Here is a 19,607-nt window from a genome sequence, read left to right as displayed (position 1 = left end):
AAACATATATAGTTGAGACTGTTTTGTGGATTTAGATTCTAATTTTCCAGGCACAGGAACAATTAATGGGACTATATCAAAGGTGGTATATTTGTCAATAAATTTTTATGAACATAGGAAGGGGCAAGCACATTAATTAAAGACATTTGAAGAAAGAGGGCATGTCTGAAGTCATGTTTCTGTAGGAGGAAGCAGAAGAAAACCCCTGCATTTTTTTTTTTTTTTTAGAAGCTCATTTCATTTAATGGGGGACACCAAATGGCACAGTTTCCATACAGTTAGTTCTGCCAGTATTCCCTAGTACCAATCTACGCCTTCTTTGCTAATCAACAATAGTTTATTCCAAAAGAGCTCATGGCAATGAAAAATGTCAAACTCCATTGACCTTAAAAGAAAATTAAGCCTAGGGTCTACTCCTGCCTTACCCCTCTGGGGTATAGATTAGTATAAAACCCACAGTGTAAGAGTGTATTGCTTTATTGAGGGGGTGTGGTTGGGAAGGGAGACACCATGGTAACGAAAGGAATCAAAGTAATACAAGTACAGGAAGCAGTGTTAAAATATAAATACACAGAATGGATAGTTTTCTTAGAGGACTCCACTCATGGAAGAAAAACTTTAATTGCTGTTGCAAAAACATCTGTATGAAGTATAAATTGGTTTTAATAACATTAGTAGAGAATATGTTCTAGAAAGTGGAGGTAACTGGACATAAAATCCTGCTGCTGCTACTGCTGCTAAGTTGCTTCAGTCGTGTCCGACTCTGTGGGACCCCATAGACGGCAGCCCACCAGGCTCCCCCGTCCCTGGGATTCTCCAGGCAAGAACACTGGAGTGGGTTGCCATTTCCTTCTCCAATGCATGGAAGTGAAAAGTGAAAGTGAAGTCGTTCAGTCGTCTCCGACTTTTAGCGACCCCATGGACTGCAGCCCACCAGGCTCCTCTGTCCATGGGATTTTCCAGGCAAAAGTACTGGAGTGGGGTGCCATTGCCTTGGCAGCAATTAATAGAACAGTCCCAGATGGCTAGGCTGAGGCCAACACCTAATGAGGACGAAAGCCTTGTCTGTGGGGAATTTTGGATGACACCTGGAGAAATATTACACTGTGCGTAAACCAAATTGAATTGTTTTCACAAGCGTTGTAAAGTTTCATATAGTAAAAGGCTTTTTCTACATGCACTTCAATTTCACAGCAAGAGTGGCATAGGATACCTAAACACAGAAGAGAGCATTCATGCAAGATATCTAACTCCTTGATATAATAATGCATACAATTCAAAATGATTATACTATCATTACATCTAGGGCTTTCTGCAACTACAAGGTGGTGGTTATGGAAAGCATGGCCCTTGGTATCAATATCTAAAAAGCAGCCACCACCTTCTATGTGTGTTCTCTTTTTGTGTTTTTTCTTCATGTTTCTTAATCAACTCTGCTGTTGTTGCTGCTGCTTAGCAAAACTGGTAAAAACAAAATTGTAATCATTGAACAAAGCGCTCTGGCAATCAAGACGTTTAAAACCTTCAGTCTTCTGGGGCGAGGAAAGCACTGTGCGACATTTAGAACTCTGATTTACAAACAGGGTGGTCACAAATTTTCCTGGCTTGAAGACTTCCCCAACTTTCCTGATCAGGTCATCATAGGAGGTCTGACTTAAGTTTGTTTTAAAGCTAACATAAGAAAATTCTGGTTCTGGAGTGATGTGAATAGTCCAATAAGTTCCATCCGATTTCATCCCATTCATTGAATACCCACAAGGATTGAACATTGTGGCATCAATGACAGAACCTGGTATCAGGTCACGAATTCCACTCTCAGGAGTGACATCCTTTGCAGCAACACCATCTTTCATGTAGAACTGGTCCATAACTGCTGGGTCAAGCTCACTCATCAGAATTTCCAGGGTTTGATCTGGCTGATTGATTACCCTACTCTCTGGGAAATCCAAAGTATACAAGTACCAACAGTCAGAATTCATGCGTCCCATACAATATGCTGCTCCATTTGGGAAAATTGCATTAAGGAACTCTATTTCTTCCTGGAAATTCCAGTGTGGGTACCTTTGGTGAGAAGGCTTCATGAAATTCTTACGAGAATAAAAGAAGCTTTGAATTGAGTCAAACCCACTGGAATCCCTAGCAAGTTTCAACAGGGGAACCAGTGCTTTCAGCAAGAGGGTGGTACCACATGCCTTCAAAGTGAAACGTCTCTTGGAGGCAAACGTGCTACTCTCACTGAGTACATAAGCTTCGTGCTTGTCAGTTTTTGTCACACTTATGATTGAACATTGCACATCCTTCAAAAGTATGTCCCACTCGGATCTTGGGATGGTGGGAAGATCCCCAGTTCCTTGGTTTGCGTCGGATTATGGCCTGGAGAACCAAATCTCCAGCAGTTTCTCGGTCCCTTCGAAAAAATGTGCAGCTTCCATCACCGTGAGACTAGCGAACAACCAACAACCACAGAAAATCAACTAAATTAAATCTCTTCTCCCGCCACCGCCGCTGCGGATTGTTCAGCTGTGTTACTAAAGTTCAGGTTCCTTCTTTTTTTTTGCTATAATTTTATATTAACTTTAAAAAATAAAAGGATTAATAAAATTTTCCCGGCTTTGTGTGTGTGGGTGAGCGAACGTTGAATGTAAGTCTGTTGGAAATACAGGCAGATACAGCTCAGTCTCTTGTAGTCCGCTGTTTCTCCGTTAGAGAGAGTAGAGCGAGCGCTAGCTAATGTCGCCGGCCATACTGTGGGAGCCAACCCCTGCATTTTAAATGTATGCTCAGGAATTATTTGCTAAACCTCGCTCCCTAACGAATAACTATAGTGAATGGAATAATAACAATTTGACTGAACCTGAGGAATCAAAGGAGTGACTTTTAAAGACAAAAGTGAGGTCACTGAACTTACTCTTCTTACTGCTTTATTGATTAGCCGTTTGTTTCATTGCTTTAACTGTATTGAATAGGTATTTTGGAAGAAAAACAATGAAAACCACACTAACTCTATACATAATTAAAAGTTTCTGTGACATTGTTTTAAGTTCCACTAGTTAGTAGTCCCTCAAAGGTTTTGCGCTTTTTCCAAGAAAGTATTTCATAATGCCATTTGCAGCAACATGGATGCAACTAGAGATTAACACAGTAAGTGAAGTCAGGAAGAGAAATTCAAACACCATATGATATCACTTACATGTGAAATCGAAAAAATGACATAAATGAACCTCTCTATGAAACAGAAACAGAATGAGGGACACAAAGAATAGGCTGGTGGTTGCCAGGGGACTGCAGGTGGGACAGAGATGTATTGGGAGTTTGGGATTAGCAGATGAAAACTGGTGTTTATATAGAATGGATCAACAAAAAGGCCCTACTGTAGAGCAGAGGGAACTATATTCAGAGTCCTGTGATAAACCATAATGGAAAAGAATATGAAAAAGAATATATGTAGATGTATGTTTTATATATATGCATAACTTAGTCACTTTGCTGTACAACAATAAAAACAACCTTGCAGATCAACTTTATTTCAATAAAATATAAATAAAATTTGTAAAAAGCACATCAGTATTCATCAACTTAGAGAAACCTACCTCTCTCTAAATGACTTAGATGTTTTCAGATATTTCCAAATTAGCAAGGGAAAAATGTGAGAATGTGTTCCACTGATTTCTATGATAATCCTGTAACAATGGATAAATTAAGCCATTAGAAGAATACTGACAACTGAGGTATTCTGATTAATTGCATTTTTCTGAGGAACAGAGGTCTAGTTTCCAAATCTTTCTTTGTTCTGACTGTCACTAAAAGGAAGAAACATTAACTCATTTTAGTAAGTGCTAAGCACTACATGTTTAGAAGTAGTTGGAGATGTTTAGAGTAAATGTATAGTACCTAGATATAGCCCATTCATTTCTATTTATTTGCAATCCTAAAATATGAGCTTACTTTGTTTGGCTTTGCTTTTCCATTCTCAGAGTTACAAGCTCACTATAATTGGAGTCAAAATCATAAATTAAACCTTTATAGTTACTTTCAGTTATAAATAAAAGTGATTTACAAGGATGCTATCAATTGTTTTGCATGTTTTATGGTGCTTTGATAATGTAAACTTTCTGCAACCCTATTTGAACTATTAGTTTATCAAGTGGACTCATTAAAAAAATGTGAAACCAACTTTTTAAAACTTTAAAATAATGTATCTTGGAAAACCAGTCATGGTGAGTTTCTGTTGAAATTATTACAAGTTCTGAAGTTTAGTCTTATAAGTTTTTACTATTCTGCTGTTGTTATTAATTTATTTATATATCAGATGTCTATGCAATATTCCATTTGTTGAATGTTTATGGAAGAAAAGTTAACATGCTGTCCTTTAAAATACAGTCTTACTACTCCTCACATGGGAGGAAATATTCCTCAGCATTGTTCTAGAAGCGAGATTCCATGACGGAAAATCCAAGTAGGTTTCTGTGAGAGGAGAAGAAGGGCTGAAAGTGAGTTCGACAGTCCTTGCATCTGAAAAGCTCTCAATCTGTGTTTTCAGGACTGAATCACTGCTCTCCCCGTGGTGGAATGTTAAACACACCAGGACACAGAGCTTTCTTTGCTCTCCTCTATTGTGCTTTTTGTCACCGCTCTCTTTATCTGCACTTTTTTTCTTTTTTATACTCTCATTTATTACCTAATGTCGTATTTTTCTGCAAGAAATAATATGGTATTTTCTGCAAATGGACACCAAGCACAAACAGTAGTGTCTAAATAACCCCCTGGAGTTGAATTTATTAGATTTTCCCTGCTTACTCTTCTTTCACACATTTGTGCTGTATCAGAGAGAATGAGTCAGATAATTTAACAAGTAAACATGGCATTGAGTCATACAATGGAGAATTGGATCCCAAACATGTCTTTTATATGATAAAATTAACATTAAAACAGTATCATTAAAAAATAAGTTTACTGATAGCCTCACCCTAGTATCTATTATTTTTTTCTCAATTCCTCCAATCATATATGCCACTGAATTGATGGCACCCCACTCCAGTACTCTTGCCTGGAAAATCCCATGGACAGAGGAACCTGGTAGGCTGCAGTCCATGGGGTCGCTAATAGTCGGACACGACTGAGCGACTTCACTTTCACTTTTCACTTTCATGCATTGGAGAAGGAAATGGCAACCCACTCCAGTGTTCTTGCCTAGAGAATCCCAGGGACGGGGGAGCCTGGTAGGCTACCGTCTATGGGGTCATACAGAGTTGGACACGACTGAAGTGACTTAGCATAGCATGGCATAGCATTATCCTTTAAACACCATGGTCTTCCTTGGTGGCTCAGATGGTAAACAATCCACCTGCTGTGCAGAACACTTGGGTTTGATCCCTAGGTTGGGAAGATCCCCTTGAGAGGGGCATGGCAACACCCTCCAGTCCTCTTGCCTGGAGTATCCCCAGGGACAGAAGAACCTGGTGGACTATAGTCCATGGGGTCGCAAAGAGTCAGACACAACTGACTAAGCACACATGCTATATTGTTTAATCATTTTTTTTCTGAATAACATTTAGAATTACTGAAGAGCTTATGAACGGCCTTTTTAAAATATAATATACAAAGTTGGCATTCACTAAGCACTTACTGCATTCTAGGTATTAAGCTAAACTCAGTATACATATTTTCTTGTTTATATAAAATAGGTGAAAGGTGGCTGTGTTTATGCCATTTATTGAGGGATGGAACAATTGAGCAATTCATTCAACATGACACATGTAGCAAGTGATGAATCAACCAGATGGTCTGTCCTTAGAACTTATGCCCTTAATCAACATGTGATATTGCTTCTTACAACTAAAAATGTATGCCAAAGAAATAGGAACTGGATAATACAAAGGGTTGAAGAAATATAGCTACATTAAGGTTCATGGTAGGTATTTAGATTAATAAAGTCTTAATTCCTATACCTGGTTACTTGCTGTGGTTCTCCCTCTTCCTCACTCCAACCTAGGAAATAGCTTTGAGGATGTAATTTAGTATTTCTGAGTTTTTAAATATATTTATATTCTTATCCCTTGGTGTCAGACCATACCAGAAATGGAGTAAGCCAGACTTACACTACATAAGACTGGGGATCAGGGGCAGAAACAGAATAGTTGTAGGTAGGAGAATTTCCATAAAATCAAATCACAGTTAAGTTAATCCAGGTAAATAAATCTACCACATGGTTTGCCAAATTACAAAAACAAACTAGTGACAACTGTGGGATTAGGTATGAATATAAGAAGGACTTTTCAAATAGCAAAAATTACCTATAGAGAAAACTTGAAAATCATCTCAAAACACATTTTGGAAGTTCTTCGGCGTTAAGAAAAAGACAGCTTTCATTTTTGAAAGAAATTATTTTCTAACTCAGAATTTTTATATCCTCTCTCTAGAATATTCTTATTTCTGGTGTCTGCTCAGGAATTCCTCTGTCACACCCTTGAGTGTATTGCGCATCTTAAGGAAGAAACAAGATTTTAAAAGTTGTAATTCCCTGGTATACTATGGAGAACAGTGTCTATAAAATGTCATAGGTTAAATGCCACACTGAAATTAGAAGTTCCAAGGAGGAATTTAGGGACTACAACCTAATATTCTAAAGGCAACAATTAGGGATTGTTGCCTATATACATCAGATTTAGGGAGGACAACAGAACTGAATGACATTTAAAGGTAAAATAAAAAAAATGTCTGCTCAGAGAGAAAAGAAAAAAAAAATAGGAAAGAGTATACATTAGTTCTGTTCTTAATTGTAGAAAATGAAAGATTTCCTCTCAACATTTTAAAGAGAGAGAAAGTTCAAGTTCTATTAAATAGCAATAAATATATCAGATTACAGTTATTTGATAAAACAGGTAAATAAAATAATAGGACTTATCATCTGAGTATTGAACAAGTAGAAATAAACCTTATTAACAAAGCATTTTACAAGAAGGCCAACCACCAACTCCTTGATAAAGTTGACTGACATTGTAGTCTGCTTCACTCCAAACATTAACTTATAATTAGGGGTGTTTGTGATTGTATGAAGACCTTAAAACAGTTGGTTTAGAGTCAGCAAATCCACAATCTGAAATAAGAATGTACGTATTATTTACTATGCAGTTTCCATAAGGGCAATTGCCCTCTCCTGTAATAGTAAAAATCCTCTTCTGTGTTTGGGCTCTGTAAAGAGTTGGCTAATCAAATTGTTTAAATCCAGGTGTACCTTAAACATTTGTTTAACTCAAAACATATAAATGTGCATTTTTTAGCCTTTAGATACAGATTGAAGTCTTTTTCTGTGACAGTATTCCACTGTTCAGACTTCTGCCTCATCGTCCTTAAATAAACAATACATATAATGCATCTTTTAAAAATTTCCAGTTTTAGTGTCTTAGTATCTTTCATATATAGAAAAAATTTTATGGATTCTTGTGAAGCTGAGTGCAGAATCATTCTATATTTCTATGATTCTCTCACCTCCCTTCTCTTTTTTCACTCAAGTAATTCAATGGCTTTATTTATTTTTTTGTCCTAGACTCTATGAAGTCTGTCCAAAGCATTTAACTTAATTTGCTTGTAAGAGTGATTTTCTTTTCACACTCATATTTTTCAATTAAGGCAGAATTTAATTAAATTATATAATTATAAAGATAATTCCACAGTAGGATACACATTGCAGCTAAATTAATGTTGGCCCAGAGAAGAAAAGTCTTATCTCTCTCCAACAGGCAAATCTGATTAGGTGTTTTAAGGCTGACAGGGTGCCTTAACAGTCATTAGGAATAGCACCTTCTCCTAACTACTTGCTCTAGTGCTCCAACTAGCGGTACAGAATGATTGCTCCCATTCCTGCCATTACATTCACATTCCAGGCAGTAGCAAAAGGGAAAGAAGGAAAGTATGTGCCCCTTCAGTTTAATGACAAGACCGATAATTTACACATATTGCCTAAGCACATTTAGTCATCTCCTTGTCATGCCTAGCTGCAAAAGAGTAAATGTAGCCTTTTAGCTGAGTAACCATGTGTTGACTAAAAATTCTATTGTTACAGTAAGAATGAAAGATGGAAAGAACAGATACAAAGTAATCCATAAAATATTTTTTAAATAAATTTATTTATTTTAATTGGAGGTTAATTACTTTCCAACATTGTATTGGTTTTGCCATACCTCAACATGAATCTGCCACACGTATACACATTTAGATCTATTTCAAGTGATTCTTTTGAAACAAGGCACATGTTTTAGCAGGTTTTGCTATAACTGTCCTCTGGTTATGCCACTCCACACAGGGTGAGGAGCTCACAGGGCCAAGAGGATTTGCCTAACAAGAACCATGTGTGTGCTCAGATGCTCAGTCGTCTCTGACTCTTTGCATCCCCATGGACTGTAGCCCAACAGGCTCCACTGTCCCTGGGATTCTCTCAGCAAGAATACTGGAGTGGGGTGCCATTTTCTCCTCTAGGGATATTCAAACTTATGTCTCTTACGTATCCTGAATTGGCAGGCTGATTCTTTACTACTAGTGTTACCTGGGAAGCCCAACCAGAATCATGCTCTCCTTTTGAACTTGGCTACCTAGGACTTCAAAATTCCCTGTCTGAATAGCCCTGGACCTGCTTCCAGAGCTTCCAGTGGTCCTCTGAAGAGTGAACTACTGCAGGAGTATGAAAACAGCTTGGATAAGCAGGCTGGAAATGTGCCATGTGTGTGAAAACCCCTGTAGGGTCAGAGCTGGAGGTAGGAAGAGAATGGGAGAGTATGAGTCAGCTTGCTAGGACTAGATAATCCCAATGAAGAACTCAGAGATGCCATAAAATTGAAAATTGAATCTAAAAATTGAAAATTGAATCTTTGAACTCATTATGGAGGTATACTGCCAAAGTAGGAAGATGGTTTCACTTGTCTAAGGCTAAGTAACAGACTCTGCCAAAATGTGGTGGTTTGAAACAACAATCATTTCATTGTTCCGGTGAGGATATTCCACAAGGTGTAGGCTGTTGCTAGAGGACCCAGGATGCTTCCCTCATGTGTTTGGAGACTTTGCCAGCTGGGACATCTTGTTTCTCTCCATTTGACCTCTCTTTCCATTTTTGTCTGAGCCAAAGAGTCTATCATAAGCTTCTTCATATGGCAGCTTCCTTATATGGCTGAGTTCTAAGGGCAAAAATGGGAAGATGCAAGGCCTTTCAAGACCTAGGCCCAGAAATCACATTCCCCCATATTCTAGTGCCCCAAACAAGCCATACGACCAGTCCATATAAAGAGAAGTCAAATAGGTTCAAACACTTAATTGGAGGAGTGACAAAAGGCATGGGATGGGAAGAGCTGTCATGGCCATCTGAGAAATAATCTACCACAAACATATTTATTTAATAGCTTTGTATTCTTGTCCCAGTCTCTGAACACATTAGGCATGTATCTGTCTTTAACCATCTAAATTCCACTTATTTCTGTACATCAAATGCTTCTTCCCACACCAAAAATATCTGCATTTTTAATAGAGAACTTCAAATAGACCCATCTAGCTCTTGCATTCAAATGCAAGGTCTCTGGGTGATGTTCAGTCATTTCACTGAGGTGGACTTAGTGTGGTCTGGCAACCAATATGATGAAAGGCAAGTTCTATTTCTTTCCTCACATGCATTCCACAGTGGTGGAGTAGGGATAGTAATATGTTTCTCAAACAATAAGATTTTAGAAAACACAAAGTTGAGTCATTATTGTTGGAAATAATTTAATCTCCTTATATTTTCTTTTTTCTTTAAACAGAGATTCAAGGTATGCATTTTTTTTTCTTTCCCTGTTTGGAAAAATACATTCAAGGAAAAGCACAAAAGTATAAAAAGTATGGTTTTTATAACTATCATCTTTCTTCTGTTGCAGAAAAAGGGTCTGATAAGCCTGAGAATGCCTGTTTATGTCTTTGGTATGAAACTAACTTAGGAAAGATTAAAATGCTAGTTAACTCTTGGAAAAAAATGCTCCTCATCTATAATGAACTGCAGTTGTTAAATAGTGCCCTTGGTTTATTTCTCCCAAGTAAAGAACTTAACTCTCTGGGGATACACCCAGGAAGTCAAAACTCTAAAATCATACTTCACAAAGTATTTAATCATTTATATTAAGGGAATAAAAACGTTTGCCTCTTGGAATTCATGGTGGTCTCCCACTTCCTGGGACCATCTTTCATTCTAACATTTAAACAAAATGGCTCAAATCCCTTTTATAAAATAATACTATCTAGCTTCCATCTACTTCTCCCTTCTTTAGGGGCCAACTTTCTCTAAGATATTGAAAGAAACGGAGGTTATTTCAAATTTGCTTTTCTCTTGTCATATCCAGGACTCATAATCACTTAACTTCAGGCTTTCATTACTTTGTGGTTGGTTCCCACCTACAGCTTTGGAACTTTGCCTCTCTTCCTTCATTCCCCAAAGAGGTACTACTAATGTCAAATGAATGGGATTCTATGTTAAACAGATTTGTGCTGAAGACTTGAGGAAGACAAGAATCCTTGCATGATCAAAAAACAATTCTGCTGTTGAATCAGTTCAGTTCAGTGCAGTCTCTCAGTCGTGTCTGACTCTGTGATCCCCTGGACTGCAGCACGCCAGGCCTCCCTGTCCATCACTCAACTCCCAGAGTTTACTCAAACTCATGTCCATTGAGTCAGTGATGCCATCCAACCATCTCATCCTCTGTCGTCTCCTTCTCCTCCCGCCTTCAATCTTTCCCAGCATCAGGGTCTTTTCAAATGAGTCAGTTCTTCAGATCATGAGGCCAAAGTATTGGAATTTGAGCTTCAGCATCAGTTTTTCTAATGAATATTCAGGACTGATTTCCTTTAGGATGGAAATTTCCTTTAGGTTGGATATCCTTGCAGTCCAAGGGACTCTCGAGAGTCTTCTCCAACACCACAGTTCAAAAACATCAATTCTTTGGTGATCAGCTTTCTTTATAGTCCAACCCTCACATCTATACATGACTACTGGAAAGATCATAGCTTTGACTAGATGGACCTTTGTTGGCAAAGTAATGTCTCTGCTTTGTAATATGCTGTCTAGGTTGGTCATAACTTTTCTTCCAAAGAGTAAGTGCTTTTAATTTCGTGGTTGCAATCACCATCCGCAGTGATTTTGGAGCCCAAAAACATAAAGTTTGTCACTGTTTCCATTGTTTCCGCATCTATTTGTCATGAAGTGATGGGACTGGATGCCATTATCTTAGTTCTTTGAAAGTTGAGTTTTAAGCCAACTTTTTCACTCTCCACTTTCACTTTCATCTAGAGGTTCTTTAGTTTTTCTTTGCTTTCTACCATAAGGGTGGTGTCATCTGCGTTTCTGAGGTTATTGATATTTCTCCTGGCAATCTTGATTCCAGCTTGTGCTTCTTCCAGTCTGGCATTTTGCATGATGTACTCTGCATATAAGTTAAATAAGCAGGATGACAATATACAGTTTTGATATACTCCTTTCCCAATTTGGAACTAGTCTGGTGTTCCCTGTCCAGTTCTAACTGTTGCTTCTTGACCTGCTGTTGAATACCCTCCCACAAACCAAGTCCCTGAGAATTCCATCTGTCCAGACAAGTATTGCCCAACAAAACATTTGCAGGGTCCAATCCAGTAGCCACTAGCATCATATGGCTTGAACACTTGAAATGTGGCTAGTATAACTGAAGAACTGAATTTTTACTTTGATTAAATTTATGTGGGTAGCGGCTCTCATTGGATACCACAGGTCTAGAACTCAATTCCTTTTTTCCCCTAAGATTTTCACTCTTATTTATCAAGCATTAGTAGATAATTACAAAATCTTTGCTACTTTATTTCAAAGAAAGAGATTTCATTTAATTTTTTTCTCTAAGTCTTGTCTATCTAGATTACCCTGGGGTCCCCACTATATACAACAAAAATTTCCCCAAGTGGCCTATCAAAGTGTTTTCCTAGAACCAAAGAACAAATTTTGGTAAATGTCTATACCTAGGAAATCTTAAGTAGTTGCACATATTTTGTTTTAAAAGTTAATATTTTATTTCGATTACAATTTTTCTTCAGTAAAATCTTTGCCATACTCAGAAAGGAAGGTTGCCCATAAATTCTTTTCACAGGTAATAGTCTAGAAAAGATAAAAACGTATTATCCACTGTCCTATGAAAACTTCATAGGCTACCCAATCTCTATGACTTAAAGTCCTTGAATGAGAAAATTTTTAGGCAGACTTCTCCAAAACCAGAAGAAATCTCTTAAAATGTATGTGTAATTTAAATGGGAGAATAAGCAGCTGTCTATTGAGCATGAGGGAATGGGTGTGACCAGAATGTCAAGTTAGTTTTCTATCCTGAGGCTTGTGGCCTTGAAACTCAGGGCCCATTCCAAGATTCTGTCCCTTTGAAAACAGTGGACTCCTGTTATGAAAATAATCTCCTTTTCTCAACTTCCTTTTAGGGCCATATTCTGTGTGTACTTGACATGAAACTTTTCTTCCTAGGGACTTGCCTATTTCTCAAGTTCCTACTTTTATAAAAGGGGAGAGAGTCCCAGAGTAAACTAAGCCTATGTGCTCACAGAATCTAAAAGCTTCCATTCCTCTGGAAATTTCCTCTTCTTCCTTTTCTGCCACTATACTTGATGCTAGAACCTCCCCAGATAAGCCTTAACTTCCACATCATTAAAGTTGACTACTTGGTGTGCTTAGTGCTTTAAGTATCCACCATTTTCACAATCACAGTAAGTGGATGACATTTTCATTTCATGTAGTCTTAAGTCTCAACCTCAAAAACAGCTAGAATTCTGAGCTTTGCACGGCTTCAGTGATGGCTGGTGGCTACCCTAGTAAATTGTAAAACAATGATTAGAATTCTAACTCACAAGCGACATTCACCTCTACAGTCCTATGCTTTTCCTTGATTTGCTTCATGTAGACTGCAAGTTTTTATCAGGCCAGGTCAAATATATTCTATTTAAGCTCTTCTGTTCCAAACTGGTAGCAGAATAGTGGTGTTTATTGTCACTAGCCCCAAATCCTCTAACTAGAAGGGAGAATATCACCTGCCCCTATTCTATGGAGTCTTTTTAAAAAAATTATTTAATTGGAAGATAATTACTTTACAATATTGTGATGGCTTTTGCCATACATCAACATGAATTGGCCATAGATATACATGTGTCCCCCCATCCTGAACCCACCTCCCATCTCCCTCCCCACCCCACCCCTCCAGGTTGTCACAGAGCACCGGCCCTGGGTGCCCTGCTTTATGTATCAAACTCACACTGGTCATCCATTCTACATATGGTAATGTACACGTTTCCATGCTATTCTCTCAAATCATCCCGCCCTCTTCTCCCACCGAGTCCAGAAGTCTGTTCTTTACGTCTATGCCTCCTTTGCTGCCCTGTATGTAGGATCGTTGGTACCATTCTTCTAGATCTATGGAGTCTTTAAGTAATGAAATTCTGAGACCAGATTTTGGCTGACATCAACTTCTGCCCGTGTCTAAATTGGTGCCTCCTGTGTTGGGATGAAGTGTTTTCTGTTGGCTTCCAGTGCCACCTGTCTTTCTTCCTCCTGATGAATTATCCTTATTAACTGAAAGAAATGTCCTATTTATTTTGAGATATTATTATACAATTTTACTATAAATAGATCCAGTACTTCTTTTTTTCCAATTAAATTCTCTTTGACAAAGTTTTTCTAACTTCATATGATGAATATATGTATTTATACCATAAAAGTTTATTGAGCACACAGTATATGAAGATATAGTTCTAGATGCTAGGGATATAGTTCTAGATGCTAGGGATATAGCATAATTCACACAAATCTCCACTCTCAAAGAGTTTACATTATAGATGATGTAAACAGAAAATAAAGAGATGGTTATAAGCTCTGTAAAGAACTTTTCTGAAAGGGCAAATGTGAGAATGGAAGGGAAGCACTGAAAAGTGTCGGTGGGGTAGTTAATACTTTAGGTGAGATGGGCAGGGAAGAACTCACTAGTAAATAAACATCTGACCAGAGACTTAAAGGAGCTGATATAGTAAACTAGGTAGAAATGTGGGGAAGAGTGTTGCAAAAAGATGGGAACTGCAGGTACAAAGTCTTGAAATGTACAGGAAATAGCAAGATGGTCAGTGGAGCTGGAGTCAAGCTAGGAAGTGGAGCCATAGTAGCTGAAGTCAGAGAGAAAGAGAGAGAGAAAGAGAGGGAGAAGCATGAAACTACAGTGTCTTACAGATATGTGTACTTTGGTTTTACTCTGAGATGAGACCCGTTGAGAGGTTTGGGGCAGAAGAACAATCCACACCAATGAAGGTGCTTCTCTTCCTTCTTTGTGATGCATATTTAGAAATTAGTGGCTACTCTACAAATTTGTCAAGACCTGCTCCAGTGCTGTATGCATGTCTGGGCAGACACAGGAACATTCAATTCAAAGAGAGGCCATTAGAATTTCCTAACTTTCTTATATCCATCCATAAATAATCTGAGAGTTAAGGTTGGGATACAATTTGCAAAATTTCAGATGAGTCACCAATTTCTAAGCAAGGAAATGGAAAGATGGTGGAATAATCACTGAAGGAAGATCTTAAATGTCAACAAGAATGGACAATAAAAAAGCAGAGATATTTGAATCCTGACATGTCAGGAAGCACCCGTGGAGGGAAATAAACCGTGCTGTAGGATAATAGGGAGAAGGCAATGGCACCCCACTCCAGAACTCTTGCCTGGAAAATCCCGTGGACAGAGGAGCCTGGTAGGCTGCAGTCCATGGGGTCACTAAGAGTCGGACACGACTGAGCGACTTCACTTTCACTTTTCATTTTCATGCATTGGAGAAGGAAATGGCAACCCACTCCAGTGTTCTTGCCTGGAGAATCCCAGGGACGAGGGAGCCTGCTGGGCTGCCGTCTATGGGGTCGCACAGAGTCAGACACGACTGAAGCGACTTAGCAGCAGCAGCAGTAGGATAATAAGCCTGGGGGATAAAAATCCACCATATCTGTAAGAACTATGTTTTTAACCATTTCTCACAATATGAGTATTAGCCACATATAAGTAACAAAAACAAATTCAGATGAAATTTGGCTACACAGCCTGTTGCCATTACCACACCCACTGCAAGCCCCATACATCTGTAGGTCGTCATTATCATCATCCTTTTCCAGGAATATTAAGCAATTTGTCAGAGGACAAACATCTGGAAATAAACCTCTGCTGGCTTGAGCATGTCTTTTTGTTTTATAAACCATACTGCCTCTCTCTAGACATTATGATTCCAGACCAATTCCTCTATCCTTCAGAGGAAAACCATATTGACAATATGAACTCCAAATTTCAGATGAAACACTAAATTCACTGTGAACGTGTAGTGAATAAAGACTACTTTAAAGACATTTTAGTCTCATGTAACAACATGAAATTGTAACGTATATTGACAATAAAATAAAGACATAACTTTCCACTTTTTAGCTCTTTACGAAGAGCGCCAAGAAGTTTGGAATCTTTTAGAGATAAAATTTAAATATACACAACATAAGTTCATTATATTAGTCCTGTTATAATCCTAGTACCCAAAGTCAGCCATCATTGACATTTAGGCATAGTTCCTTTTGCTGAATCGTTTTGTTTTGATTTTTCTTTCTGACAACAGCAGAAACATAATATTTTTAATTTATGTCTGCACATAGTCTTACCTTATCATTTTAGTCAACATGATAGCAAAGCATTCCTCTTGTTTTATAAGCTCATCAAAATATAATTTTAGCTTAACACTTCTAAAATATTACATATTCATGAATTTTACTGTTTAAATTCTTTGCTAGCTCTGAACCACCTTCAGTATAAGGTCCCAAACTCCTTAGTGGAGCATATTAGGCTTGTGATGATTTCCTCTTTCTGACTCTCTGGTTTTTTGCTTTTTCTTTAATTTCCCAAATGTACCTTAGCCTCTCACAGTTTGGAAATGACTTGCTATTTTTGAGCCAATTGTACTTTCTCAGTTTTTGCATAGTTTCACTCACGGCCTTCAATGCCTTTACCATTATTACCTGATACAAAACATTCCTACTTGTCTTTAAAGAATGAGGTTTAGGATAGGCTTTTCTGAACAGCTGTTCTTGACTGCCACACTCCTACCCAAACCTCCCTAGTACTGATTTGGGGCCCCCGTCCTGGGAGTCTCAGAGAAGTCTTCAGTTATAGCAAGGCTGCTTTCCTTCTCTAGACAGGAGCTCCATAAGGGCAGGGACCTTGGATTTTTCATATTTGCATTACAGTTCTTAGCATAGTCCCTGCCACATAGGAGGCATTCATCGACTGTATGTTGAAAGCATGAATAAATGACCACAGTTTCTTGTCTGTGTCTCATTACTGAGCCCTTGTCATTAATGGGACACAGAAAAGTCCCTACTGTCCTTGTCCATTGTCACTTCCTCTGTTTACTGATTCATTCCCTACAGTTGCTTTAGGTTTTAGGACTCTGAGAGTTCTGTGTGTGCATTTGCTAATAAAGTTAAAAATAATCTTCAATGAGACAAATTTGAAATGAAAAACAAGGTGAAAAAATGCATATAAAGGATGCCTATGAATCTGCATATATTAAGTATGCATATGAAATTTCACATCTGACAAATATTCAAACGAATGATGGTATTAATTTTGAATATTAAAGCAATTACAAAACTAGATTTCTTAACTGGGTAGTTTCTACATAAGTTCCCCATTTCTGCCTCTACCAATTAAGGTTGCCATGACTACCTTTTAGAGTAATAGCTATAGCTACTATCCTGTACAGATATGTCCTCTTCAAACCTCTAACCAGAAATGAATCAAGAAGGGACAGACTTTATATGGAAGTGTGTTTAGTTCCAGATTTATGAACTTGAGTAAGTTAATCTCTGTGAGTTCAAAATTACCACCTGTAAAAGGGGAAAAATTATATTATCTAACCCATAAGACTTTGAGGATTATATATGTAACTGCATGAAAGAACTCTGTATATGCTCAATATCAGGTTTGTAGTCACTGACTTTATATATACTGTGTGACTCTTGCGTCTATATGCCTAATCAGTTATTGAACCTCAAGTTTACCTGCTAAAGGATCTGTATTTCTTTTAACTCCCAATTTTATTCCAATTTCCCTATTCTATAAAATCCATGACTTGGATTAATTCAACATTCAGTTTTGTGATCCTATTCAAATTCCTCTTTCCTCCCCTACTAACAAGATGTCTAAGCACTCTTAGAATCATGCCAACTGGTTGTCAATAGTCCACATTGAAGGTAGGATAGAGGTTCTTGCTTAAACAGTTAAGTAGTTATTTTCTGTATATATTTATAAACTCACTAACATCATCAATTGACTGCGTGCATGCTGTTGCTTCAGTCGTATCCAACTCTTTGCAACTCTGTGGACTGTAGCCCGCCAGGCTCCTCTGTTCGTGGGATTCTCCAGGCAAGAATACTGGAGTGGGTTGCTGTGCCCTTCTCCAGGGGATCTCCCCAAGTTAGGGATCGAACCCACGTTTCTTATGTCTCCTGCGTTGGCTGGTGGGTTATTTACCAGTAGCGCCACTTGGGAAGCCCAATACTGCCAATTACTTTACATAAATATTTTTCATGAACACAACATCTCTACCTGTAACATGAAGATAATATTACATATGAAAAAATTTTTTAAACTTTTAGAAGATAGAATTCTTTACACATAAATTCTTCTGATTTATGATAGATTTTCATTATAGTAGTCTTAAATTTGCATTAGGAAGATAAGTACTGCACAAGCTATTTGAACATGTACAATGAATATATTACTGTTTTTACTTGGTTAAAGCTATGTAACCATAAATAATTATTTTTTTTCTCTTCAAATTGCAGTACAATGGGGAAAAATAGACAAATGCGCATCTAACTTGATTTTAATCTCTTTAAGACTTCTAAATAAGAAGGTAAGAACCTAATAAGAATGTAACTTTATTTCACTGTTAAATTTCTCAAAAAGTCAAAATGCCAAAGCACTTTTATTTGTTTTGCAATGTAATTTATTTTGTTATCAAAATAAATCTTGCTATGAGGTATTAAAGGATGCACTAAGGCTACTATTTATGAGAATTATTGAGATCTTTGTTATAATTCTCCCAAATTTATAGAGTTAAATGTAGGTGTGAGTTGAATTTTTTTTGAGGTTTGTTTATCTGGGTGACAGCACATGCTAATATTGTGGCTGATTTATAGCCTTCCTTGGCTTTTAATTGTAAACTGTATGATAGACTGGTTTTGTAGAATAGTTTATAGATTTTGTTTCATAAACAATCATTTGTCCTCTCTCTTTCCATTTGAAAATGACCATATGGAAACTTCTTCCAGTTTAGGAAATAGATTAGAGTGGCTCTAAGACTTAGGGTTGGATTCAAACTGTAATATAAACCAATCTATTTATTGATATATGCAGTGTCATTAATGCTTTCACTGTGGTCATGCTTCTTGGTCAAAAAGATACAGAGACCGTTTTGCAACTGTACCACTTATGTATACAAAAAGTATTGCATTTAAAATCCTAATAAAATATATTCACATTTTGGATCCCAGAAAGCATCTACCACCAAGGGCTCAGTGGAGCCACCATTAGCCACCACTCACTTGGTCAAGGGAACAAGAACTCAGCAGTGGTAGGAAGGATGGGGTTTCTAGACTGAAAACAATGGATAGCAGGAGAGGTGAACTGGCTTCTTGGGGGAGGTTAATCAGAGGCACATGAAAAAGTTGGGAATTGGTTGATCAGGGGAAAATGAGAAAGTTCCCATCCTTCTCTTAAAATTCTTCAGTGTTCCTCTTCCTCTACTCCAATGAAGATACAACTCCTTACATCTTTGTCCCTAGAATGAATACTATGAGCCTCAGATGCAGTAATGAGAAAATGGATGTATGTAAACATCTTTACCAGCATAGTGATTATATTTAACCTAGACTTTGATATATATCAGTTTTAGTCATGGTTACAAAGTAAAATGGGCTTCCCCAGTGGCGAAGGGATAAAGAATCTGCCTGCAATGCAGGAGACTTGTAGGAGACACTGGTTAGATCCCTGGCTTGGAAAGATTCCCTGCAGAAGGAAATTGCAACTTGTATTAGTATTCTTGCCTGGAAAATCCCATGGACAGAGGAGCCTGGTGGGCTACAGTTCATGGGGTTGCAAAGAGTAGGACATGACTGAGCCACTAAATAATGGCAACATAAAGTAAAATACATAAGGATAGGAAATCAGTCACTCATTCCTTGTAATAGTTAAGGAAACAGAATAACCACGAGGTGGTGCTATATAACAAGAAATCTGAAGCCACCGAGCAGGAAACTGTTTCTTCGGGCATCTAATTCTTTGAAAAACTACCTTAAAACTGATAAATCAGAAGGAAACAAACACCGGGAATTTAAAGGGACAAAATACTAACCGCTCCATCTACCTCATTTTGTTAGGCCATTTTACTTTGGAAACATATTGGAAATAAATGAAGCTGTGGTTTTCTAGAATTAGGAACAAGAGCAAGATTTAAAGACCTTCAGAGAGAAAGCTTCCTCCCTTGGATTAGGGAAGTCCC

At 37.8% G+C, this 19,607-nt stretch overlaps 1 pseudogene; it reads right to left on the bottom strand.

The window, feature by feature from the left end:
* Window positions 1–996: 996 nt before the first annotated feature.
* On the bottom strand, window positions 997–2,503 carry LOC109562313 (S-adenosylmethionine decarboxylase proenzyme pseudogene; annotated as a pseudogene).
* Window positions 2,504–19,607: the final 17,104 nt, after the last annotated feature.

Source organism: Bos indicus, chromosome 7 (genome assembly GCF_029378745.1).
Source record: "Bos indicus isolate NIAB-ARS_2022 breed Sahiwal x Tharparkar chromosome 7, NIAB-ARS_B.indTharparkar_mat_pri_1.0, whole genome shotgun sequence".
Taxonomy (NCBI): domain Eukaryota; kingdom Metazoa; phylum Chordata; class Mammalia; order Artiodactyla; family Bovidae; genus Bos; species Bos indicus.
The sequence above is the reverse complement of the archived record's forward strand: the minus strand, read 5'-3'. Positions and strand labels throughout refer to the sequence as shown.